The sequence below is a fragment of the Cupressus sempervirens genome, chromosome 5, assembly GCF_028749045.1.
Source record: "Cupressus sempervirens isolate cs-2001-9-10 chromosome 5, ASM2874904v1, whole genome shotgun sequence".
Lineage (NCBI taxonomy): Eukaryota > Viridiplantae > Streptophyta > Pinopsida > Cupressales > Cupressaceae > Cupressus > Cupressus sempervirens.
The window spans coordinates 204,135,839-204,163,776 of NC_143122.1; positions in this window are offsets into that span (position 1 = coordinate 204,135,839).

Sequence of the window (27,938 nt, forward strand, 5' to 3'; positions counted from 1 at the left end):
GATTTCACTCCTTCTCCTAATGCTTATGGAAGAGGGTATGCTCTTGCAAAGAAAATGGGCTATCCTGGACATGCTTCTCTTAGTAATAGATTGGATGCTAGAGCTAAACCCCTTGATCATGGTCTTTTTGGATGCAAGTCTAAGAAGCCAGCTACCCTAGGGTATGTGGATCACAATAAGAATGTTTCTCCTATCCTTGATAGGTTAGATAGTGAAGAAGAGATTCAATGTATATCTAATTTAGAAATTCAACAAGACATGTGTAAAGATTGGGTCCCTTCTACTAATCTCCTTTGGGGAGATTCAGATAGTGAAATCTCATGAGATAGTTACAAATTTAAAACATGATAGTATGACCCTTAATGACATTGAGACATCCACATATAGACATCTAAAGCCTTCATGGTGTAAGCATCCTTGTCAAGATTCAAAAATAGATTTATATGAGTATGAATGGGACTCTTTCTCAGAACCTTCCACAGTTGATATGGATGTTGATGTTGTTCATACATATAGTTCTCAACTTGAGTTAGTCAACAAATCATGCATAGGACTAGAGGATTTGAACTTGCATGTTGCCTTAGCAGACAATCCTTCACTTGTGAGGATGAATCTTGATTTGGATAGTTTAGGAAGTTACTTGATAGAATTTGAATGTTCAATCACTAGAGATATCATTCATATTCACAACCTTGAACCCGTCATTGATCTACCCCTTGTTCATCCTGACCTAATTGATTGGTCCCAATGTAATCAAGAACTTGAGCTCTTAACATTTGAAAATGACTATGAAATAGCCTATTATTTTAATGCCATTGAACATGTAGTCTCTTCCACTAGTGAGCTAGCTACTATTATGACAGAGCCAGATATCAAGTACCTTAGTTGCAAAATAAAGAGAAAAGAAAAGAAAAAGAATAGGAGTTTTGATGGTGAAAACCACTATGTGGTGGTGTCAAAAAAAATTAAAATTAAAAAGAAAGGACGTACCCAAGGGTGAAAACCTCTCTGAGGCACCTAAGGATGAGGTACTTGATTGTCTTCCTAGTTATTTTCAAGATAGATTTTTAGTGCTTATTGAACCAACATAAGTAGTTAATTTGGGTATGGATGAAGCTCCATAAATGGTACATTTGGCTTAGTCTTTGTCATCACAAGAAAAAGAAGCCTAAAATATGTTCTTACAAGAAAAGAAGATTAATTTTGCATGGATTTATTTAGATATGCCAGGGTTGGACACTAATCTTACTATGCATCACTTATCCATAGCTCCAAGTATTAAATCAATTAAGAAGAAATTGAGAAAAATGCATCCTCACGTAGCTCTATTAGTCAAGGTAGAATTAGAGAAAATCCTTGGTGCAAAGTTTATACAAGCTATTGACTATGCTAAATGAATATCAAGCATTGTACCAATTTCAAAACATGACAAAACCATTCGAGTGTGCACAGATTTTAGAGATGTTAATAAAGAATTCCCAAAGGATGATTTTCCACTTCCTAATATAGACATGATAGTGGATATGACTATGGGTTATGATATTTATTCCTTAATGGATAGTTCTTTTGGATATAATCAAATTAAGATAGCTCCTGAAGACCAAGAAAAGACTGCATTTACTTGTGCATGGGGTACCTATTGTTGGAACATTATGCCTTTTGGATTAAAAAATGTAGGAGCTACCTATCAACGAGCTATGACAACTATTTTTCATGATATGATGCATAAAAAAATGGAAGATTATGTGGATGACACCATGGCCAAGTCTAAGAAAAGAGATACACACTTAGATGATTTAGAAGTCATTCTAGATCATATGGAACAATTTCAACTAAGGTTAAATCCTAAAAAGTGTGCATTTGGAGTCACCTCTAGCAAATTACTAGGATTCATTATTTAAGCAAAAGGCATAGAGGTGGAACCTGAAAAAGTTCAAGCAATCATGGATATGCCACCTCCTATAAATATTAGTCCAATGAGAAGTCTTCAAGGGAATCTTCAATCTATAAGGAGGTTTATTTCATAGTTGGAAAATAGAGTTCAACCTTTCAATAGGAACTTAATTAAAGGATTCAAATGTATATGGAATGACAAATGTCAAAAGAGCATGGATCAAATCAAGAAATACTTGAAAAATCCTCCTATTTTAATGCCTCCTATCCCAATGAAACGATTTATCCTATACATTTCAGCAACATAATCTTCCTCGGGGGCATTATTAGCTCAACTTGATGAACATGGGAAAGAAAGTGCAATATATTGCATTAGCCATACTCTTGTTTCATATGACGTTAATTACACCAGTATTGAAAAATCTTGCCTTGTAGTTGTGTTTCTTCTCAAAAGTTGCAACATTATATGCTTGCACACACTATACACCTCATAGAAAAAATAGATCCACTCAAGTACTTACTAAGTAAGGCTGACCTCACAAGTAGACTTGCTAAATGGATGATGATCCTTTTAGAGTTTGACATAGAGTACATTGAGCATAAAGAAATCAAAGGACAAGACATGGAAAATCAATTGGCTAATTTCCCACTACAAGATGATGCACCTATTCAAGTTGATTTCCCAAATGAGCACCTCATGTATATGATTTAAAGAACATGGAAGATGTTCTTTGATGGGTCATTTATGCAAAGTGGTTTAGGAGCTAGTGTGTTGTTTGTTTCTCCTCATGGGTACATGATTCCTAAATCTTACAAGTTATTATTTCCATGTACAAAAAAAATTACTGAATATGAAGCTTTAAAAAATGGACTTAAGATGGCCATAGAATGGAGAATTGTAGAGTTACACATCTTTGGAGATTCGCAGCTAATAATCAACCAAGTCAATGATGATTGTCTAACAAAAAATGAGAAATTGGTACCTTACAAGGAAATGGTTGATTCCTTGAGACCTTACTTCACATTCATCTCATTTTGGCAAATCCCTCAAGCAAAAAATAAGGCAACTGATGCTATGGCTACACTTTCTTCACTTCTTCAATTAGAGCAACATGAATCAAGATTTGAATTCTTGGTGGAAGAGCTACATCACCCTATCTATGATTTCCAAGAAAGTCATGTTATTTGTACCCTTTTTGGTTATGAGTTATCCCGTTATGGTGTCATTTACTTATACATTCATGATGGAATTATACCTAAAACCTTTAATTTATTTGAACACAAAAATCTTATTCAAAATGCCTCTCGCCATTCCCTTATCTCTCGTGATTTGTATAGGAAGATTCTAGATGAAACACTTCTTAGATGCCTAGAAAAAGAAGAATCTGATCAAGCATTAGTTGACATCCATGAGGGTATTTGTGGGGGACATTCTAATGGTCTTTCCATTGCTCAAAGATTTCTTAGGGTGGGGTACTATTGGCCCACAATGCAGACTAATGTAGTAGCTTTTGCAAAGTCATGTGAAAAGTGTCAAAAACATGGTAACCTGATACATGCTCTAGGTAGGGAGCTCATTCCTTCTATTTCTCATTGGTCATTTCAGCATTGGGCCTTTGATCTTGTTGGGCAGATTCATCCCAACTCATCATGTGGACACAAGTTTATTATTACTGCCACTAATTATTTCACTAAATGGGTAGAAGTTGTCCCACTTTTTGTTGCCTTGGGTAAGATTGTTTCTCTATTTATTTTGAATCATATTATCTATAGATATGGAGTGCCTTATGAGATTATCACTAGCAATGGAGGTCAGTTTAAAAATAAGGACCTTAAGCAACTCTATAAGAAGTTCAAGATAAAACAACATTGGTCCTCTATTTATTTCCTACAAGAAAATGGTCAAGAAAAAACATCAAATAAAACCATTCTTAAAATATTGCATACAATAGTTCATAAGAATGGCAGAGATTGGCACTTACAAATAAATTTGGCTTTGTAGGCCTATAGAACGAGTATTTGCACTCTTACTAGGGCTACTCCTTTTGTCCTTACATATGGTGTTGAAGTAGTGTTACCTTTAGAGGTTGAGATTCCTTCACTTAGAGTTTCTCTCAAAGGTCTAGTCATAGATGAAGACTACCATGCCATGAGACTTCAAAAGTTAGAACTTCTAGATGAAAAATGCCAAGCATCATTTGACCATATGAGGGTCTATCAAAAGCCCATGTCAAAAGCATTCAACAAAAAGGTTCACCCTAGAGAATTTCAAGTGGGAGATCTTTTCCTACATGTGAATCCTATGAATCAATAGAATAGAGATCAAAAGGGTAAGTTTGAACCTAATTGGCTTGGACCTTACATTATTACAATAGTTTTTGGTTCTGGTGCCTATTTACTATCTACAACAAAGGGAGAGTAGCTCCCTGATCCTATCAATGTCTTGCACCTAAATAAGTTCTATCCATGATGCTAATTATGTCTAGGGGCATCTTTGTACATATTTATTGATCCTAAAAAAATACAAAAAAATGATATATTTCAAAAATCCAAAAAAATGATATATTGTGAAAATTCTAAAAATTGGAAAATGTCCTAAAAAAATGATCATCTTAGTAATAAATTCTTTGATGTATCTTCAAAAAAAATAGGAAAAGTGCCTTGGTGAAAACCTAAAAATAGGCGCCATGGTAGCAGAAATAAAAAAACTAATTTATTAAAAGTCCTAATTTTTTTTTTTTTTAAATCCATGTGGTGAAAACCTAGAAATCAGCACTACTTGAGGCCTTTGCACCCCTATTTTTTTAGTGTGCATCCTTGACACTTAGCCTTTCTCCATAATGCCTTTTCCTTGTTTCCTTGGTTTGGAATTGGTCTTTGTCTAGGAGGCATTACTATGTTAGCTTTGGTCTCTTAGCTACACTAGTCTTTAAGACACCTCGCAAATGGGTTTTTTTCAACACCACCCCAACTGTATTTTTTTTAATACAACCCCTGACATTGAGTTTTTTTCAACACTTATTGGTTTGGCCATACTCAATTTTTTCATGTGATATTCCCTTCTTGCAAGCATTTGATCCTTATCCTCAAAACTCAATATCAGTTAACACACTTAAATTTTAAACACAAACACTTAATGCTTGACTTATGTCATGACCTTTTCTTTGTGTGCTAACTGTTATTGATTTTTGTTGAGTGCCCTTGTCTGATAATTTTCTCTAGGATGCATAGCTAGAGGACATAGGGTGTAGGGCATGTTTTTATTTTTATTTTTCTTGTGGGTGTGGTCTTGAAACTTTAGAGTGTCTCTTGTTGTCCACTTGAAACACTTATGAGGTTTGAGGCATCATCCTTAACTGCTTTTGCACAACCATTTTTATGGCCATCTTGGAATCTATGCCTTGATCTGAGCATGATTTTGCTACATTAAATTGGGTAAGCTAACATCAAAGTCATCTTGACCTTTATGTCTTTGATGCTTATGTTAGAATCCTTCCACATTCCAATCTGATATAATCACATTCATATCTTCATAGTTGTACTTGTGACTAGTGATGATTGTGTGATTTTATGATGTTCATTAATAATGGCCCAATGATGAAAATAAGTTCTTTAACATTCTATAATGAATGATGAACACAAAATCCTATGTTATAGTTTCTTTTTTGCAAGTACACCTTTGTATTTTCATGTAGCTTCATTATCAGGCTTCATGTTAGTTTGTATTTTTAGGCTATATTTTTAGGCTGCATTATGAGTTTGAGAGGGTTCTTCCTTCATCTTTATTGTGGACTTAATCAACTGTGGTCATGTTTTGATCTTCATTTCCTTATCTTCTTTCATGATCTCAATTGAAAATTCTATCTTAAACAATTGACTAATTTTGGGGCATTTTCTTTTCTTCTTTTTGTTTCTTTCCATATCTTCTAAGCTTCTATCTTCCATTTGCTTTTACTCCACCTCTTTTCTTCTGATTCACCTTTGGGGAATAATATTTCATGCTTGATGATCTACCTTGGTTCTATGATTCTTATCTCTTTCACCTTACATCAAGAACTTTATCTTTTGTTTGACACTAGTAAATTTGACCCCATTTTTAGACGAAAATTTTTGACCATTTATTAAAATGTTTTAGATTGGTCAAAATATGAAAAGGAAAAATATTTTTTTTTGAAATCCATGCCCATGTTGGTTGAAATTTTGACCAACACGAGCTTAACATGTAAAAAGGGAACTTTTGGCCTATTTCATTGTTTTCTTTAACACGCACACGAGGGAGCTGAAATTGTTGTCAGGAGAGTTAAGGGTTTTCCCTATGGTCAATTCATGGAAGAGAAGAGTGCTTGGTAATTAGGGTTTTCAGTCAATATTGAGGTGTATTTCTTATTGTAAATGGTGATTTGAAGTTCTAGCTAGCGATGGTTTTACTTTGGCGATTTGGGCATGGTCTTTACTAGTATATGTTAATGTAGGGCATGCTTTTTACTCTAGCAATTTGAAGTGCACACAACTTTGTGGTGGGCATGGTTTTTGCTTTGTTGAGCATGGTTTTTAATTGTCATTCTTTATTCTAATTAGAGGCTATATTATGGGTTGTATCAGCACTCTGCATGATTTTTTTTGATACGCTAAAAGATTGTTGATTTTATATTAATATTCTGATAACATATTCCTTTGCATTTCTATCTATAGTTGGATGTACCATATCAAGCCCTTCGTGACACATGAACCTTTTTATCCTAAGATTCCATCACATGATTATTTGATTAGTGAATTTAATCAGTCATCAACTTCAGCCACACCTACACAATTGCGTTGGAGGCCTGTGAGTATTCCAGATACTAAAACAAACTTTATTGATGGACTATTAACAATTTGTGGAGTGGGTAGTTCATTTCTTTGACATGGATTTGCTATGCACATGTGAGTTGGGAATATTGTATTTTGATGTTATTGTACAACACATGTAAACGAGTTTCCCATATTTTCTTACCACTAAGACATTTTGCCTTGGAATTTTGTAATATTAGGGGAAAAATACTAATTAGTGATACTCTTTGCACTCTACATTTTCTTATTTTTCTATAAGAAAAGCTTCCAATGCTTTAGAATCATGGCTCAACAATTTGAAAATGATGCAATGTTGAAATATTGTCATGTTTTCTTTACTTTATTTAAAAAATTTCTTGGGCAATATAGGTAGTGAATTTTATTTGGTGATCAAATGGAACAAATATGAAATATGCCAAAATAGCAGATCAACATTTAGAACATGAAAGTGAGTAGTCAAGTACAATTTTTTTTATCAATCTACTTTTATAAAGAAAAGTATCCAGAGAAACATGGAGATAATCTTTGAAAAGTATACGAACCCTCAAATTGAAACCTGTTTTGCTTTTATTCTAGTCCAAATCATCACTTTTGTTGATAAATTTGAGCATTTTGTATTTGACCTTCCATTTTCTTCTCTTTAGAATTTCATCATTTGTAGAGAAAATGTGAAAAGTGGAGTGAAAAGGGCATCAAAATACATTAAAATAATAAATGATGAAATCTTTCATTACTCTATAGAGAATTTTTAAGTTCTAGAACATGTTAATGATCCAACCTTGAAGGGAAATGCTCAACCACACATACTAAGTTACTATGGGTTTCAAGTGTTTTCAATGTACAAGAAATGTTTGATATTGATATGATCCTCATTTTATGAATAGTTACTATGAAACTTGAGTTTCCTTCTTTGGAATCTTTGAAAAATATGATAAAAATGATTGTGTTATTACATAGTTTGGAAGATGGTTTACTATAAACTAAGATTGCATAATTGTATCAATGTATTTTAAAATATTAACACTTACAATATTGTATTTAATACCCCTATTATTGTTAACTTTTTACATGCATACATTTGAATTGCATGTTTGTTTTTTTAAAGAACAAAACATACAATGAAAAAGATATGTAAAAAAATAGAATCACACAAGGGAAGTGAGGAGAATGCTATCAATGTACTTTAACATTTAATAACTTATAAAGCATACCCTTCAATTAGTTTTGCATCGTATATATTCCTTACAAAAGAGTCACTTTGATGTATCTTCTAGTATGAGAGCTTAACCAAACAAAATGTCTCATGTGATGCCTCTACAATGACATGAATCTCCTATATAATCTCCCTCATTTAGTGGTATTAGGAGAGGATAAATAGTCAACGCCACTTTCTACCACATTTAGCCCATTGAACTTGTTATATATAATGAGTTACCTAATATAGCCAACCAAAGTTTATGTGCACCACATTTTTGCTACTTTGTGCCCCATATACATGATAATACTAAATAGCCCAAGGTACACAATAGGCTATCTTGGTCAATGAGTTTTGTCTCCAAAGCATGAGAATAAACCAAATAGTAGTATCCACTAGTACATTAGGCCCCCATTTTCGACCAAAATTTTTGAACAAAGGCCTATTTTCATTTTTTTTTGAAAAAATGGACCCGATATGGTCAAAATTTTGACCATGGTTAAATCGGTTAAATTTTGACCTTTAGAACATATGTGATAATAAAAGGTCACGATAGTGTTAAAAAAAAATTTTGTGCACGCGGTGACTGTAGTGGGCAGGAGTTTGGTGTAGGGTCAACAGGAGAGGAGAAGGAGGTAAGAATCGACCACCCTATAGTTCCAATATTATCATGTTGTTGGTAATTGAAAAGAAAGCATGTGGCCATGACTGCTTAATCTAATGGGAACTTTACACTCACGGGGCTCAAGAGATTTAATATTTTCTATGGGGGGTAATTTTTTGTTTGTCAAAGTTGCCTCACTATCCATTATTTTTGACTTGGAAGAATTGGTATAGCAAGTGGGTACAACATCAACTGCACTGTACTTTTCACTAGCTAAGATTGCTCTATCCCAATCTTGGCCTATTTGAAGATAATTGTATAGGGTTCCATGGCCACTTCTTTGACTAGTCATGTTGTCCTTATATCCCACTTTGGAATAATTTCAGTGCAAAATAGGCCAAAACTATATTACCAATTATGCCTCTTCAAGCAAGAGCCTCCATTGTCCAATTTAGCAGTAGAATGAGGACTGTATTCACATATTTAAATCTGGTCATTAGATATCATTCCAAGTTTTTTATCTATCAGAAAGTTGCAGAGGCAGATTCTAAAGCTATTCAATGCCTTTACATTTTCTCTTTCTCTTCTAATCATCACAATTTAAAAAAAAGAGCCACTATTAATTCTTTTAGGTCACAAAGTTGTTTTATAGATGATGTTTAGGTTCATGGTTAGCATATATTTAAGTGCAAGGATAAAGCTGTGGAAAATTTATATTTTTGATATCACTGGTTATATCTTAAAGTTTAGTTCACTGGACACCTGTATTCTCTCTATAAGGCCTTGTCCCTTTTGCGACTCAAATTTTCTCTTACCCATTTGGATCTAAGTCCAAATATTGAATTCATACTAATGGATGATAATAGACTTTTTTTTAGTAAGCTTCACAAATCTAGAAGTTAGTAAGCACATACTTTACTTGGTAAAAGTCTTGAAATACTGAAATAGTTTTCTATTCTAGTGAAGCCTTGAAAGTTTTTGGTTCACTTCTCCTTTATTAATTCTTTAGCTATAATGAAAATTTAAAGTAGAGATGGCAATCCCATCCTTTGCTTGCTAGGAAAAGACTTGAAAGACAAAATTGTTTTTTGTAACAGTGAAGTGTCAAATTTTTTTTGGCTAGCTTCTCCATTGTTAATGTTTTGGCCATAGATGAATTCCTTGAGTTCTTGATGTTTGATAAAACTTGGATTATTGTGTCCTAAAAATCATTTTTTTTGGAAATGCATTATCATCTTTACAGTTATTGCTCTTGTTTGTTAAATTTCATTTGCACTTTTCTTCGAGACATATGCCCACTATGAGCTATTTCCTAAAAGACTAAGAATTGCAAAATAGATGAATAAGATTTAATACTAAATATTTGCTTCAAATCTTGTGTTTTGGTATCGACAATGATGTGTGGAGAGTAGTTGTGTAGAAAGTTGTTCTGATTTTTTGATTTGTGATCAGTGACAATTTTTAGAAGTCCCTCTCTTTTGCATATATAAACTACTTCCTAATAGCTGTAAAAGTACAATCCTCAAATCTTGTATTGATTTATTGTTTAGTTTCTATGAAGTTGTGTGCTCCATTGCTCATGGATGATGTGAATGTGATCAAAACTATTCAGATGGTTTCTAAGTTTCATGGGCTTCAAGGTTATTGAGATCTTCATATTTATCCTAAGAGAGTTCTTGAAGGAGGCATGAACCATTGGAATAAGAGTGATAGTGAAAAAATGACAACATTGTAGGATAGTTATATTCAACTATTATGCTCTCTATTTTGTTTAAGTTCTTTGGCAGCTTCCAACAAAATGAATTGTTCAATTGCACCAATTAGGTAATCTGACTTTAAAAAAATTACTTTATCATTGAGACAAAGATACATTGAGGATTGTTTCTTTCTCACTATTATAAATTGCATTTTACTTAGCTCTGCAAGTACATAATCGTTCTAAATGATGTTTTAGATAATATATGACTATTCCATCTTCATTTTTGCTTGCATAAATATTGATTTGCAACAATTAATGACAATTTCCACCTATAGTAGAGGTGTATGATCTATTGGAGCTCAAGATAGTTATTGTAATGCTAAAAAGGTAGTTTTATATAGTTTGTGTTTTTTAATGTCATTAGAAGCCATTTATTATTTGAGTTTTCTAATAATTCAATGGTCATAAATTAAGGGAGGATTGTGTGTCACTGTGTAGTAACTTAGTTTTGGAAGATCCCCTTTTTGAACTGTATCTGAAAGTGTACGAAAAATTCTCGAGCAATCTAGGAAAACAATATCAGCTTTAAAGGAAGACTACAAACAGGCAAAATTTGCAATTAAAGAAAGAGAATACATAATATCAAACCATAAGAAAGTAAATTTGTATGCATGTAGTGTTATTTAGTAGATGTAGTTTATAGGATATTCTTAGATGAGACTTACATTTGGGATGTTGTATGGTGAGTAGAAACACTCTGACTGAGCAGGCCTACACACCTCTCTCTGATTTGGAGAGATCTGTTAAAGACATTAAAGGGTTATTTGCTAAAATAGGTATGTTGACCTAGGCCTTTTCAAAGATTCAAAATATTTTATGACATTGCAATGCATAGATTGTTAGCTGGACATTTTTGTTCTGATTGTGTCAATTTATAGAAATAGAAATCAATATAGGGAATGGATTCAAAATTCTATACCCTGGAAAGTAGTAGTTCAGTGCATAGGTAATAGTTAATAGAATAGTTTTGTAAAAGATAAACAAAATTTGTAGTGTGTGCTTGATATTATCACGTGTTTGTAACTTAAATTTTTGTCAATATAAGAGGGAGAATACCTTTCAAAATTTGTAAGAATTCAAAATGCAGCCAACTCAGTATTAGTAACAATCTTGACTTATGTCCTGTCACATATGTTTCTATTACTCAGTCCCTTATTCCAGCCCTAAAAGTTTAGATGTATAATTGTACTGATGATGAAAATTTATTGCCCCTAATTTTATTTTATAAGAAAAATTGGGTAGCAAATGGTAGTTAAGTCAGTCACGAGGATCACAATGCATGAATATGGAGTTGATTATTCAATTCACATGGGTATGAGTTCTTAGTGTCTTCATGGGAACTCAACTCACCAGTTGTGAGGCTCTGCTGTTATCTTTATTGCGTAATCATCACAACACCTTCTGACAGAGACACTAAATGCATCTTTAATTCACTTTTATAACTCTTTTTGATAACCCTACAAATGGAGAAATTTACTCACCTATAACTAGTTTGGACCAAAGAGTAACTTAGAATGAATACAAAAATAAGGACATTGATCAAAGATGCCTTGATTGGTAGTTAAGTTGTACATATGTAACTCAGTTGTTATGGTATATTTCTGCCCATTATATTATGTAGGTGTATATGGAGCCTTGGAAGATTCTCTTTTTAGTATTTCCCTATTTTTCCTTTATGGTAGTATTACTTGATCTTTCATCAACATTATCTTTCTTTCCTCCATCTATATCATATTGAATTTTCCCTCATCTGGTAGATAGAGATTAGAGAGAAAATAAGACCTAAATCTATTTCTCTCCTGCATAAGTTACCAAACATTAATGGTTTTAATCAAAGAATAATGAAAGCAAACAAAATCTTCATCAGTATATCTCTTACTTCCAAATACTTCCAAATGGTTAAGGAGGTAAGGAAGATCAGTTTTACTCCATGAAACCCACATTTGCAATGAGAATTTTTGTAGGCTAAATGTAAACAATTAATCTCAGGTTTTACCAATACCTGACATTTCATATTTAGGAAATGCTTAATTTTAAGCCAAACTATCGATAGCTAGAGGACTTAATATGATCTGAGATATATTGCATTGTAATTGTCACATGGATTTCCAATGAGAAAAAATGTTATTTTGAGGCTTGATCTTGTGCTGTATGAGAGGCCAATGATGCAACCCTAGAGATTGTTTTTTCATGCAACAAGAGACAGGGATAGTGAAACACAACTTGTAGAGATCCAAAACTTCCCAATATCTCTTGGAAAAACCCTTTTTTGTCATGGACTGTTCATGGTTTAGACTCTTGCTACCTTAGTTTATGTTGATAAAAATTGAAGAGAGGCTATCAAAGTGAAGTATAAATGTTAACATCTTGAGCATGAATTCTTATATTGCAGACCCCTAAATATTTTGCAGACTTGGCAATTCGAGAGTCCTGTATCAATAATGTAACACCTTTCAATAAGCGTGCTTGAATTGGGTAATCCAAAATATAACATCTTGAGCATGAATTCTTATGTTGTAGACTCCTAAATATTTTTGTAGACTTGGCAATTTGAGAGCCCTATGTTGATAATATAATGCCTTTCAATAAGCATGCTTGAATTGGGCAACCCAAAATTTAATGGTAGATATTGGGTATTTTATGGTGAGCTAAATCAATTCTTGAATTTTTAGAAATGGGTCGTCTCCAAATTTGCCACTTTTCATACAGATCAATTTTTGTAACAATGCTTGGATTGGGAAAATGAAGGCATTACTTATCCATCCAGTCTTTCTCAATGCCCCCCACTTCTTAACAATATCTTTATCTTTTTACACACATACACATCTCTGTGCATAAGAATTTAGAAGGAATCCATCAGAAGGAACTAAACTTATGATACAATTTTGAAGAACTTCAATTGTGTACTTGAAGGTGAATGCATTAAAATATTAGAAACAACTAAGTTTTAGCAATGAAAAGATAACAAAATCCATGAATGGTGAAGCTTGTGAATCTTATACAAGCAGAAAAGTCCACAAATATCCTAGACCACTCTAAGAGTGCGGCATTTTTCTGGATGGGTGTTGTATCTCAGTCTAATAAAAGGTCATTCTATCTCCACACATCCTTCTCACTTCTATCCTTATCAACATGTATCTTAGCAATGTTATGCTATTGTCTTCTATGTTTTAGGGCTTGATATGATTGCCAGCATATATGCTCCTTGGAAGATGAGAATTCTATTGATTTTAGGGGACCAAGGGAGAATTTTGAGATGCTAGACCAAACAGTTCTTTACTCTATATTTGAGAAGCTTATTTATTAAATGTGTATCTTTCTGAACCATTCAAAACTTCAAAGACACATCATATATGTGGATTGAGATGATTATAGGGATTTGTATCCCTCAATTACCCTAGAAAATATTTAACATCAATCTTTTGTCTGGATTTCAAGAAGGTTTCAATTTCTAGTTCACTGAATGACCTCTGACCATTTTCCAGCAAATCCTTTTGCATAAGAAGCTTGAAAATAAAATTTTAATAGGGTATAATAGTTGCAAATCTTAATAAAAAATGAAAGCCGTATTATTTAACTACAGTTCACATAACATTTTGTTCATAGAAGTTTCATATACCCATTTGATGAGGATTTTTGTGGATATAGTTTTAAAAATATTTTCTATTTTTTTTTAGTAGGGTGTCAAATGAAAAATGGAAATAGAATACCTTTGACTCAGTGTCTTAGCAAAAAATCAATGAATAGATGGTTGTTTCTGAAGGATCAAGGTTTTGTGTCTAATATAATTGAATACTTCTTAGATAATTATTATTTAATCCATGTTAGTGAATTATAAAATTGTTATTTTATTTTCCATGCTCAGGAATTGATCAACTTCTCTATGGTCCATCAGAGTGCTTGGAATATCAAATGTACTTGATAGTTGTTTGATTATGCTCCTTGCTGAAATTTGTTCTATTTTTAGATGATGAGAAACTTCACATTCTTTCACTTGGAAGAACTACCAGTGAAATAGATGTTGCCAAAGCATTATTGAGAAACATTGCTTCTACAAATGGAAGAGTTACTACTACACAATTTGCCTCAAATATTCATTGTCTTGGTAGTGTGAAAGCAATAGCTAAGCTCACTCATAGGAAACTAGTAGGAATATAATTTTTAGTCTCCATTTTATCATGTGCCACCACACATGACTTTGTATAAATCCATCAGGTGGCATCAAAGCATCAGCAAGGTCTGATTGGGAGTTGATAAGTTGCATATTTCATCATCTAGGAATTTTTGTTTAGGTTTCAACTTTTATTTTTAATGTTATCTGCATATAAGTTTTTGGCATTCATGCAAGGCATATGACTGTAACTTCAAAACTTATTTTACTTCAACACTGGTACACTGGTTCCTTTATTATATTTATGACTACAACTCAGTTATCTTTCAACATATTGATATCTTCATTTTTCTAGATTATATTTTGAGCTGTTGGAGATTTCTATAACTCAATGGTCAGATCTTCTAGTTAAGGAGAATTGTAACCAACAATCACTTTGAATGGAGTCATCTAAATTGATTAATGGTGTATTATTTTAAAATTATTAATCATCATTCTATGATTTGTGCACATTTTTTGTTCATCTTCTAATTATATTCCTCAACAGGCTTTCAAGCCTCTATCCACTACTTCCAAGCCTCTATTCACAACTTTGTTTTTTTCCCCACATCCCATGGTGTTTCTAATATTGGAATGGTAGGAAATGTGGGAACATTTTCTTGGTGACCCCAAAGGGCAGGAGGCCTTTTTTGTGTGGAACAATGGGGGACAACAATAAAAAAAGGAAAATTTTAAAATATTAGAATGTCAAGTATTTATATAATAATTTTTTCATCATATGCATTATATAAATGTTTCACATAACATTAGAGTTGAATTCAAAATTCACACAAGTTGACAAACAAATTAACTGAATTTCTCTATTTTTGTTGTCAATGTGCACATACAAAAAAAAGCTGAAGGTCACAAGTAGAAAATGACAAAGCATAGAAATTAGGAACAAATATATTTCATAATTCAGAACATTTTTGTATTTAGTATTACATCAAGTCAGTAATCATGCCCCCTCCCCCCCATGGCTTAGAAACAGTCTACTTGCATGCTTATCCTTTGATTAAAAATCAAATATTTAAATAAATATAATAATAATAATGCACAGGGCTGCAGCTGGGGCTTTCATAAAAAATCTACAGAGGTGAGGAGAAGAAATACTAATGAAGACAAACAAAGATCAAGTCTTGAAGGGCTTGAGGGAAAGGAGATGATTGGAACAAAGATAAAGAATACAAATGCTGATGTAAATAGCAAAGAGACAAGGCTTGGAGATGCAAATATGATATTGATTGGTGCTATATTGTGTCCATTGAAAGTTGAACAAAGAAAATTCACAAAGACAGTGATGATTGAATCTGATGGAATAGCCACCAACATGGAGTTGGAATGCCAAGGCAAATGGCAAGGGTATGAAGATGTGTTGCAGACAACAGTAGTGGTCCCAAGGTGCAAAGAGACTAAGGATGAGAAGACAATGGAGATGAAGAGCCAAGGGAAGGTTAAATGAGGTGATTATATTCCAAGCATGGAGAAATATGTAAATGTGAAAGGAATGAGTTACTTTTGGTTTGTTATTTTTATTTTGTTACAAGCATATGCGAGTATGTTGGAGATTTCTAGTGTGGGGAAGATGGAAATGATTGGTGAGAGTCATGTTCTAGAAGGAGCTTTTTATTGCTTCTTGATTCTACTTATTTGGTTGATGAGTACCACACCTAAAATGAGAAGGAGGTACATGAATAAGGCAAGGGTTTTGAAGTTTAGAGAGGTTGCTATGCAGATGAAAAAGAAGGGTCACACATCAGCATTATGCAAGGGTGCAAAAACATGGAGTTCAAGGAACTTAGAAGGCATGAAGTGTCAAGAAGAAAAGTATGTAGTAGGGATGAAGTTGAGAGCTTTTCAAGAGCATGAAAATGTTTTTCCTAATGTTTATTTTGTAGGTACATAGTTTCCCAAGGACTGGGAAACATTTTAAGTCAGGGAGTTTGGTGCAGGGGCACTCAATGGACACAGGAAACTACAAGGTACACCAGGAGGTATGAAGGAGACCATGAGGGTACCAAGGGAAATCCATGCGTAACGAAGACATGCCAAGTCAATTGATGATGAATTATGGTTAATGAAGCCATCAAATGTAAGGAAAGCATGAAATTGTCAAAATTGTAATGTATTTCCAAGAATGGGCAAACTTAAGCCAAATATGGCACACTAGAGGGAGTTAAGGATAAAGGTGGAGTCATTAGGTCACTTAGGCATCATTAAGTCAGTTAGTTACAATAATAAATGCTCCCAAGGTCTTAAGCCAACAAAGTGGCAAAAGGGCAACAAAACATGTAATGATTGCTATTCAAATGTTATACAAACCATTTGTTTACTGTCATGTGACAGTTATGAGGGAGTTTTGTTGATGGGAGTTAGTTTTGTGAGTAGTTAGAGGGAGAAGATTCTTTAAAAAGAATTTATTTGGATTGTATGGGAGAGGGCGGTCGAAATGAAAGCAAGTTTAGGAGAAAACATCAATGAAATCTCTATTCCACTATCACATTGTGACTATTAATTGTTGTTCCAAATTTGTTGTTCCATTTGCAAGTTTTTTTTCATGAAAAGCTTTGTGTTTAGTAATATTTAAGGTTTGAGGGAGTCCATCCATGATCTATTAAGGGATTTCTTAATAGTAGAAGTAGATATATTCTAAAAACTTCATTGAAAGCATTTAAATTCTTGTTCTGCCTGTCACTGTCCCGAGATAGTCTGAGACAATTTTGTTGTTTTAATATGTAGAATCCCCTCCAACTTTTTGTGATGTATCTATGTCTTTTGGGAGAGGGAATTAGGAGTATAATTAATATGTAAATTCCATGATTTGAATGCAGGAAAGTTTATGACAGTGAACAGAGAAAGGAGCAAAACTGTGACTGATATAAAAAATAATAATAGTGAAGGTGCATTTGGAAGCACCACCACATGGTGGATATAAGAGGTCTGAGGTTTAGAATGGATAAATGAAGGTTGAAAATATTTAGAGGATTATATTTTAAGGTGTCTAAACCATCTAAATGGTTTTGTGTAACTGTTAAGGGTCTTTTCTAGAGATCCCTAGGTTAGAAACCCTTAAAACGAGGGTTTGATGAAAGAATGCTTATATGTGAGTGGATGTTCAAAAAAATTTAGGAATCCTACTATTTAATAGATTCCTTAAGACTATTTCAAGGTTTGGAATGTTGGGAGCAAGTGTAAAAGGTAGTTGCTTCGTAATTGGAGGGCTAATTAGGCCTAGTTGCAAATAGGAGCAGTCATAGAAAGGTTCATCAATCACTAGATGAAGGGCTGAGATTCATAGGGTTTGAAGAAATCAATAAATGGTATTTTAAAATATGAAGAGGTTACTAGGTTGTTTGAGAAGTTTGGAAGTAAAGTACAGATTACTTGCAGGACAAGGCTAATAAGATACACTTATCAAAGGCAATTTTTAAGTTTGAGACAAAACTAATTTTTGGTAGGAGTTGGAATTTCTTAGTTATGTTATTTGAAGGGTATTGAAGCATTTTAAGGATTAGGAGAATCCTTGAGTATAGAGATCAAGAGTTGGTTGCATGAGGAGTGAATTAGGAATGTTCCCAAGGAGAGGGAAGTTGAAACAAAGACAAGGTGAGTTAATAAGTTGGTTGAAATGATTCAGGGGAGTGAACCTATTCAAGAGGAGTGTTTTTTTGGTTTCCTAAAGTCAGAGACTTCTAGTTGATCCTTGATTTGAATTCTAATTCCTTGTATGGATTCCAAGATGTTGTTGAGTCCTCGAGTTGAATAGGGTTCCTTGAGGGGATATTGGAAGGCTCTGCATCAAGTGGTGCACACCACGTGTGATCATTCATTTCATCCTTGATAAAATATCTCCTTGAAGCAATCTAATTAGACAGGGTGTTGCATGTTATATTTCATAATTGAATTGTGATTGAAGTATGATATTTGGGACTTTGTTAAATGAATTGTATCCTTTCTTTGCCTTTCGTAGAGACCCATTGACACCAATGTCATGAATGCCTTCAATCAAACAATTCATGTCCTTTGTACATGTTTTGACCATCTAGATTAAAACATTTCATGGCAAGATGATTGTGTAGAGAAGTTGCAAGTGTATCTCATGCACTGAGCCAATAGATTCAAAGCCATTTTTGACATAAAATATTACATATCATGCTTTCCCATATGCATGTCCATCAATCATCATTCTAAGCTCTGTTTTTGGGCATTCTATCAAAAAATTTGATATCTTACTAATCCCATTGCACTATGCATTTCAAGTGCCAAGCTTTGTCTTTACTAAGACCATTGAATGGTTAACAATCTCTTTGATTCTGTATTCGCTTCTGGGTGTGATTGTGTATGTTTTTTAACATCAACGTTTTGGATCATACTCTATGATCCATCATCAGGATGATAAAGAGAGCTAAGAAACAAAATGATATGTTGCAGACCAAGCAAAGCAATAAGAGGAGAGGGAGAGGTAGGTGGGAGTGACACGTAAATCAAGAAAAGCTACCCACTGAAGAGAGAGAAAAAAAAACTTGAATAATAAGTTGAAAATTAAAACTAAAGAATTAAAAAACACTAAATAAAAACTAATAAGAGAAGAAAGGGAAACTGGCAAAGAGGCACTTAAGGAAAAAACCAAATAAAACGATAAGAAGAATACAAATTAGGCTATATAAATGCATAAACAGAAAGGAAAGACCAAGCAAAGAAGCAAATGGAAGGATAGGGAGAAGGAAGGACAGAATGGAGAAAGACAAAAACAAAAAGAGAGGGACAGGGATTGAAAAAATTAAAATTAAAAAATTAAAATTAAAATTGAAAATTAAAAATAAAAATTAAAAAAGACAATAAATTAATAAATTAAAGGGAAGGAGAGACAAAAAGAGTAGGAAAAAGACCAAAAAAGAGAAACCAAATATAAATATATATGTACCTTAAAAATAAAAGTCAAAGCCTACAAAGGAAGCGATGGGGAAAGGGGGAAAAAAAGAAGAAGAAAAGTTAAAAAATTAAAAAATTAAAAAGGAATCAAAATAAGGATGAAAGAGGAAGAATAATAAAGAAGGATAAATAAATAACTAAAAAATAAAAGGATAGAAATGGAAGAAACCCGAAAAAAATAAAGGAGGAACAAAAGGAGAAAGAAAGACAAGAAAGACCCCCAAAGCAAGAAAGAGAAAAATGAGAACTGACACAAAAGATTTACAAAATATAAAGTAAAAGAACACAACGAACAAGAAAGCTAAAAACTAAAAAAGACAAAATCTAGCCTATAAATCAACAGAACCGCCTGAGGGAAAGGAGGGGGTGGGGAAGAACAAGGCCAAGGAAGGAAAGGGGGAGGGAAGAGAGAGAAGGAGATTGGCGGCCGGAGGGAAAGGGGAGGACGAGGGGGTAGGGGGGTGGCAAGAAAGACGCAAGCGCTACAGAGATGAGAGAAGGAAGAGAAAAGAGAAAGAAGGGGGAGTCAACGGGGGGAACGATGGGGTCTGTTGATGGAAGATAACAGAGGGTACCACACTTGGCTAAGGGCCCAACCATTATCACGATTGAGGTTGGAAGGGTGGTTGAAAATTTCAATCGCATCCTTCATCTTGCTCTTAAAATAGCTATCCTCTTTAGCGAGGATCTGAGTGTTCTCCAAACAAATGTGATGTTTGGTGGAGGAAGAATGCTCGGCTAGGGCCGATTTGTACACTCTATCATGCTTGATGTCAGCACTATGCTCCCTAATTCTTGTGGAGAATGATCTACCCATTTCTCCAATGTACGGAGTCCCACAAGAACAAGAAACTTTGTAGACACCCAAATTAGTGAGAGCGTTTTGAGAGTCTTTGAGAGGGGGCACGTGATTCCTGATAGTTGAAAGGGGTTTGAAGGCACAACGAACTCCTTTTTTGAGAAGGATTTTTGAAATTTTATGCAAGATGCCCTCAATGAAAGGAAGGATGACGAAGGGGGTAATGTTGGGCTGGGAAGGGGGGGTTCTTGGGGTGGAGTGAAACAACTTGGCTAGCTTGAAAGCTTTGGAAATATTTTGGTTGGTGTATCCATTGAGCCTGAAGACTTTGCGAAGGTAGGAAAGCTCATCGTCAATGTTGTCCTTGTCACAAATGCGAAGGGCCCTGAGAGTCAGGGTTTTGAGCACTCCAACTTTTTGGCGAGGGTGGTGATGGGAAGAAGAATGGAGATACAAATCAGTGTGGGTGGCTTTATGAAACACTTGACGACTTAGCGAGCTGTCCGATTTCCTTGAGAGTAAAACATCGAGAAATGGTAGACGCCCATTCCTCTCTAGCTCCATGGTGAAGAAAATACAGGGTGACACCATGTTAAGATGTGCATGAAATTCTTCTAATTTTTGGAGACCATGAGGCCAACAAATGTTGGTGTCGTCAACATAGCATTTCCACCACTTAGGCTTGAAGGGGAAGGAGTGTAAAGCCAAATCTTCGAAGTACTCCATGTAAAGATTGGCAATGATAGGAGAAAGCGGGGAGCCCATAGCTACACCATCGACTTGTTCATAAATAATATCTTGGAAGGTGAAAAAGGTGGATCTTAAATAATATCTTGGAAGGTGAAAAAGGTGGAGTTATGTTTAAGATCCACCTTTTTCACCTTCCAAGATATTATTTATGAACAAGTCGATGGTGTAGCTATGGGCTCCCTGCTTTCTCCTATCATTGCCAATCTTTACATGGAGTACTTCGAAGATTTGGCTTTACACTCCTTCCCCTTCAAGCCTAAGTGGTGGAAACGCTATGTTGACGACACCAACATTTGTTGGCCTCATGGTCTCCAAAAATTAGAAGAATTTCACGCACATCTTAACATGGTGTCACCCTGTATTTCCTTCACCATGGAGCTGGAGAGGAATGGGCGTCTGCCATTTCTCGATGTTTTACTCTCAAGGAAATCAGACGGCTCGCTAAGTCGTCAAGTGTTTCGTAAAGCCACCCACACTGATTTGTATCTCCATTCTTCTTCCCATCACCACCCTCGCCAAAAAGTTGGAGTGCTCAAAACCCTGGCTCTCAGGGCCCTTCGCATTTGTGACAAGGACAACATTGACGATGAGCTTTCCTACCTTCGCAAAGTCTTCAGGCTCAATGGATACACCAACCAAAATATTTCCAAAGCTTTCAAGCTAGCCAAGTTGTTTCACTCCACCCCAAGAACCCCCCCTTCCCAGCCCAACATTACCCCCTTCGTCATCCTTCCTTTCATTGAGGGCATCTCGCATAAAATTTCAAAAATCCTTCTCAAAAAAGGAGTTCGTTGTGCCTTCAAACCCCTTTCAACTATCAGGAATCACGTGCCCCCTCTCAAAGACTCTTGAAATGCTCTCGCTGATTCGGGTGTCTACAAAGTTTCTTGTTCTTGTGGGACTCCGTACATTGGAGAAACGGGTAGATCATTCTCCACAAGAATTAGGGAGCATAGTGCTGACATCAAGCATGATAGAGTGTACAAATCGGCCCTAGCCGAGCATTCTTCCTCCACCAAACATCACATTTGTTTGGATAACACTCAGATCCTCGCTAAAGAGGATAGCTATTTTAAGAGGAAGATGAAGGAAGCGATTGAAATTTTCAACCACCCTTCCAACCTCAATCATGATGATGGTTGGGCCCTTAGCCAAGCGTGGCACCCTCTGTTATCTTCCATCAACAGACCCCATCATTCCCCCCGTTGACTCCCCCTTCTTTCTCTTTTCTCTTCCTTCTCTCATCTCTGTAGCACTTGCGTCTTTCTTGCCACCCTCCTACCCCCTCATCCTCCCCTTTCCCTCCGGCCGCCAATCTCCTTCTCTCTCTTCCCTCCCCCTTTCCTTCCTTGGCCTTGTTCTTCCCCACCCCCTCCTTTCCCTCAGGCGGTTCTGTTGATTTATAGGCTAGGTTTTGTCTTTTTTAGTTTTTAGCTTTCTTGTTCATTGTGTTCTTTTACTTTATATTTTGTAAATCTTTTGTGTCAGTTCTCATTTTTCTCTTTCTTGCTTTGGGGGTCTTTCTTGTCTTTCTTTCTCCTTTTGTTCCTCCTTTATTTTTTTCGGGTTTCTTCCATTTCTATCCTTTTATTTTTTAGTTATTTATTTATCCTTCTTTATTATTCTTCCTCTTTCATCCTTATTTTGATTCCTTTTTAATTTTTTAATTTTTCTTCTTCTTTTTTTCCCCCTTTCCCCATCGCTTCCTTTGCAGGCTTTGACTTTTATTTTTAAGGTACATATATATTTATATTTGGTTTCTCTTTTTTGGTCTTTTTCCTACTCTTTTTGTCTCTCCTTCCCTTTAATTTATTAATTTATTGTCTTTTTTAATTTTTATTTTTAATTTTCAATTTTAATTTTAATTTTTTAATTTTAATTTTTTCAATCCCTGTCCCTCTCTTTTTGTTTTTGTCTTTCTCCATTCTGTCCTTCCTTCTCCCTATCCTTCCATTTGCTTCTTTGCTTGGTCTTTCCTTTCTGTTTATGCATTTATATAGCCTAATTTGTATTCTTCTTATCATTTTATTTGGTTTTTTCCTTAAGTGCCTCTTTGTCAATTTCCCTTTCTTCTCTTATTAGTTTTTATTTAGTGTTTTTTAATTCTTTAGTTTTAGTTTTCAACTTATTATTCAAGTTTTTTTTTTTTTCTCTCTCTTCAGTGGGTAGTTTTTCTTGATTTACGTGTCACTCCCACCTACCTCTCCCTCTCCTCTTATTGCTTTGCTTGGTCTGCAACATATCATTTTTTTTCTTAGCTCTCTTTATCATCCTGATGATGGATCATAGAGTATGATCCGAAACGTTGATGTTAAAAAACATACACAATCACACCCAGAAGCGAATACAGAATTTTATGGATTGTGGAAATCTGTTACAATTAATCTCTTTGATGTTTCTTGCATTTTATTTGTGCATCCGTGCATTATCTCCATGATTCCATTTTTGGTCCTTAGCCTCTTTGCAATAACCACGTGATCGATGATTGCCAAATAAAGCCAACATACTATGTGGAAAGGCCCTTTCTAGATCATATTTCAATGCAACAATTTATCAAATGATTGCGCTTTGAGGGGACAATGATCATCTTCAACCGTGTGACTTTGGCTCATTGCTTCAAATTTCTTAGAGGATATAGAAACTTACTGACTATAAATAGCAGGTATGTCCTTAAAAAAAAACCCATACTCACTGTAAACAATGGGTATGGACTTAATGCATATTTCATGAGTTGTGGTTCATAAAAACCCACACTCATCAGCTTGAATTGTTTGTTTAATACCCAATGCATTGAGGTGACGCTTACAATTTGAATTCATAACAACCATTTCTCATCAACTTAAATTGTTTGTTTAGTACCCATTGCATTGACATGACACTTACAAGGTTGAAGTATTGCAACTTCCTAGAAGGTCTGCCTACTCAATTTCGTGATGATCCAACTTTCCTTGATCCTTGGGAGAATGATGTAGGAGCATCAAGGTCAAGGTTGAAGGCATGAGAAGACATTAAGGTCTCAAGATAACCAACATGACCATGTTAGAAGTGTTGGATCCATTGTAAGGATCAAGAAGTGCTTGGAAGGGTTGATGTTCCAAAGAATTTCAACATCCAACCTTTATAGACGTTTGAGTCCTAAATTCACATCTCTTGATGTTAGGCCCAAATGGTCTAAGGATTAATTTTTTTAAAATTGTACAACCACCATGAGGCCAAACTTGCATAAGCTAATTGATTTGTAATTAAGTGATGAATTCTTCTTTCGACCCTTAGGCCAACCCACTTTGATGGGGACACAACCCAAGAACAAAATGGACACAACAGAAAAGGGAAAATTATATTAACTAAGAAAATAAGCTAGTACAAATAGTACAGGAAAATAAATTTCAAAACATGCCCTAGGGCTTTCAACGGCATAAATCTGGAGATAATTTCTCCTTTCAGTACCTCCTCTCAAACTCCACTCTGAACTACCTTTTACAATGCCAAAAATCTCCTTAAATAGACCCCTGAGGGTTAAGGACTAGGAGTACATTCTAGAAAGTGCTAGTAGGCATCCACCAACCAAATAGAAGGTTCCAAAAGCTACATTAAAAGTCAGTGCAAATCTAGAAGAATCCAAAAACGATAATCGAACTTCTGGGAGGCATAACTTTTGAACCGTAGCTCCGATTGACAAACTGTTTACATTTTTGGAAAGCTCTCAAAGTGCTTTGTAGCCCTATGGACCAGCTTCATTCGTACCCCATTTTTTGGCCCTTTTTGAGGTCATTTAATGCCCCTAACCTGACTTTGAAGCATTCTTAGGAGGTCTCCAAAACCCAAAAAATTGCAATAACTTTCAAACCGTGGGGTCTTTTAACCTAATTCTTTTTTTGGAATGCTCTAAATCACAATTACATTCATCTGGCCAATTCACACCTTCTAGGTCACCAAAATGATGGCCCAATTGCATGCTCCTATTTTTTTGGGATTTTCTAGCACACTGATAGTTGAACTGTGAGAGTTGGAACCTTTATTTGAACCCAAATGGGTATCCAAAAATGAAAACACATGAAATAGAAACTAAGTCTAAGTACATTTTTTTGGGTGACACAGGATTGCCCTTATACCTCTGGATGCTCCTGCATTAGACACCCAGGGTAGATTGAAAAGTGACCTTGTCACTTTATGAATGGTAGAGGAAATCCCAAATGGGAAACCTTAGCTGCTGAAATCCAAGTTGAGTCCTCGATCGGTCGTCCCTTCCATTTGACCAAATACTCTTCATACTACTTGTTTTTGGTACTCCTACCCACATGATGATCTAGAATGTCTTCTATCTCCTTCTTCTTAGAAGTAGGAATTGGACATGGCTCTAACACCAGCTCCTCATCTGCACCATCATCATGATACTCTGTTAAATCTGCAATGTTGAAAATGGGAGAAATGTGAATTCCATCTGCCAGCTCGACTTCATATGCATTTCCTGAGTCATGTTTCTTCAAAATTTTGCAGGGGCCAAATTTCTTCATTTTCAGCTTGTTGTAACTACCGGCTCGAAATATTTCTTTTCGTAAGTGTACCATGACTAGATCCCCTACTTGGAATTCCTTATGTCTTCTCCTTTGATTAGCCGTATCTTTACACTCTTGATTCATCTTGGTAATGTGTGCCTGAACCTCCTCATGTAGATGCTTGATATGTTCAGCAAATTCTTCCACTTCAACACTTGTCCTCTCCCCTTGCTCTATCTTCCTCAATTCTGGTGCAATCCTTGGGCTATTCCTATATACAATTTGGAATGGTGATTTTCTAGTACTCCTATTTATAGAGTTATTGTAAGCAAACTCTGCTTGTGGTAGAATCAAGTCCCATCCCTTGGGCTTATCCCCAACTAAACATCTCAACAAATTGCCAAAACTTCTGTTTACCACTTCTGTTTGGCCATCAGTTTGTGGGTGATGCATGGAACTGAATTTCAAGTCTGTTCTTAACTTTTTCCACAATGTCCTCTAGAAATACCTCACAAATTTAGTATCTCTGTCAGAAACTATACTCCTTAAAAGACCATGTAGTCTTACCACCTCTCTGAAGAACAAGTCTACAATATGGACAGCATCATGAGTTTTGTGGCATGGAATGAAATGTGCCATTTTGGAGAACCTATCAACCACCACAAATACTGAGTCATCACCCCTTTGTGTCCTTGGAAATCCAAGGACAAAATCCATACTTATGTCCTCCCATGGCCTTGATGGAACAAGCAATGGCTGATATAGGCCAGTATTGTGACTAAACCCCTTGGCAACTTGACAAACCTGGCAACTCTATACAAACTTCTTCACATCTTGTGAAATTTGAGGCCAAAAATAATGTTCTCTAAGAATGGAAATGGTCTTATCTCAACCAAAATGTCCTGCCATCCCTCCACTGTGTTTCTCCTTAATCAGATTTTCCCTTATGGAACTCCTTAGAATGCAGAATTGACTACCCTTGAACAACATGCCATCTTGAATCAGACAGTCTAACCACTTGGTTCTATCTACAACAATAGGCTCTTTACAAGCTTTCCATGCTTCAACAAAATCAAGATCCTCAGGCTACAAATTCTTGAGTTCATCAAACCCAACTACTTCAACCTACATTACTGTAAGCAACAACCGTCTCCTACTTAGTGCATCTGCAACCCTGTTAGATTTTCCACTTCTATGCTTCAACACAAATGTATAGCTCTGCAAGAACTCTACCCACTTCATATGCCTCTGATTCAATTTACCTTGGCTATTTAGGTATTGTAATGCCTGATGATTAGAATACAAAACAAATTCCTTCGGCAATAAATAATGCCTCCATTTCTTTAAGGCCTAAACTATTGCATAGAACTCTTGATCATAAACATAATACTTTTTCTTTGCATCATTCAATTTTTCAATAAAATATGCAATAGGCTTACCTTCTTGGCTTAATACAGCCCCAATAGTGCTGCCACTAGCATCACAATCCACCTGGAAAACCTTTCTAAAATTTGGAAGTGCCAACACAGGTTTTTCTATTACCTTCTTCTTCAGCAATTCAAAACTTCTCATAGCTGCTGCAGTCCATTTGAACTCTTTTCTATCCCCTCTTATTGTATCAGTTAGGGGTACACATATGCCACTGAAATTCTTAATAAACTTCCTGTAAAAACTAACCATACCATGAAATGATCTTACCTCAGTAGCAAACCTTGGAGTAGGCCATTCCAAGATGGCTTTTACCTTCTCTGGATCCATTTTGAGACCTTTGGGTGATATAACAAACCCCAAATAGACTAACTCCCTTTTTGTAAAGATACACTTCTTCAGATTAATTAACAGTTTCTCTTCCCTTAGCCTTTCAAGGACACAATGAATATGTAGTAAATGTTCTTCCAAAATCTTTCTGAAAATTAAAATATCATCCAAATAGACAATAACAAATTTTCCCAAGAAATTCTTAAGTACCTCATTCATGAGCCGCATGAAGGTGCTTGGGGCGTTCATCAATCCAAAGGGCATGACTAACCACTCATAAAGACCCTCCTTGGTCTTGAAGGCTATTTTCCACTCATCTCCTTCTCCAATCTGTATTTGGTGATAACCACTCTTCAGATCTATCTTTGTGAAGTACTGAGCTCCACTCAAGTAGTCCATAAGATCATCCATCCTTGGCAAAGGAAATCAGTACTTGATGGTGATCCTATTTATAGCTCGAGAATCTGTACACATCCTCCACTCTCCATCCTTCTTTGGTGTGAGTACTGCAGGTACTACACATGGACTAAGGCTCTCTCGAATCAAGCCCTTCCTCAATAGCTCCTGAACCTATCTATTTAGCTTCTCTATTTCAGTAGGAGTCATCCTGTAAGTAGCCTTGTTAGGAAAACTAGCTCCTGGAATCAGATCTATCTGATGACTGATTTGCCTTATTGGTGGCAATCCATCTAGAACATTATCAGAGATAATATCTCCAAACTCCCCTAGTAAATCTGAAACTTCAAGTGGTATTTCACTACTACCTTCTTTA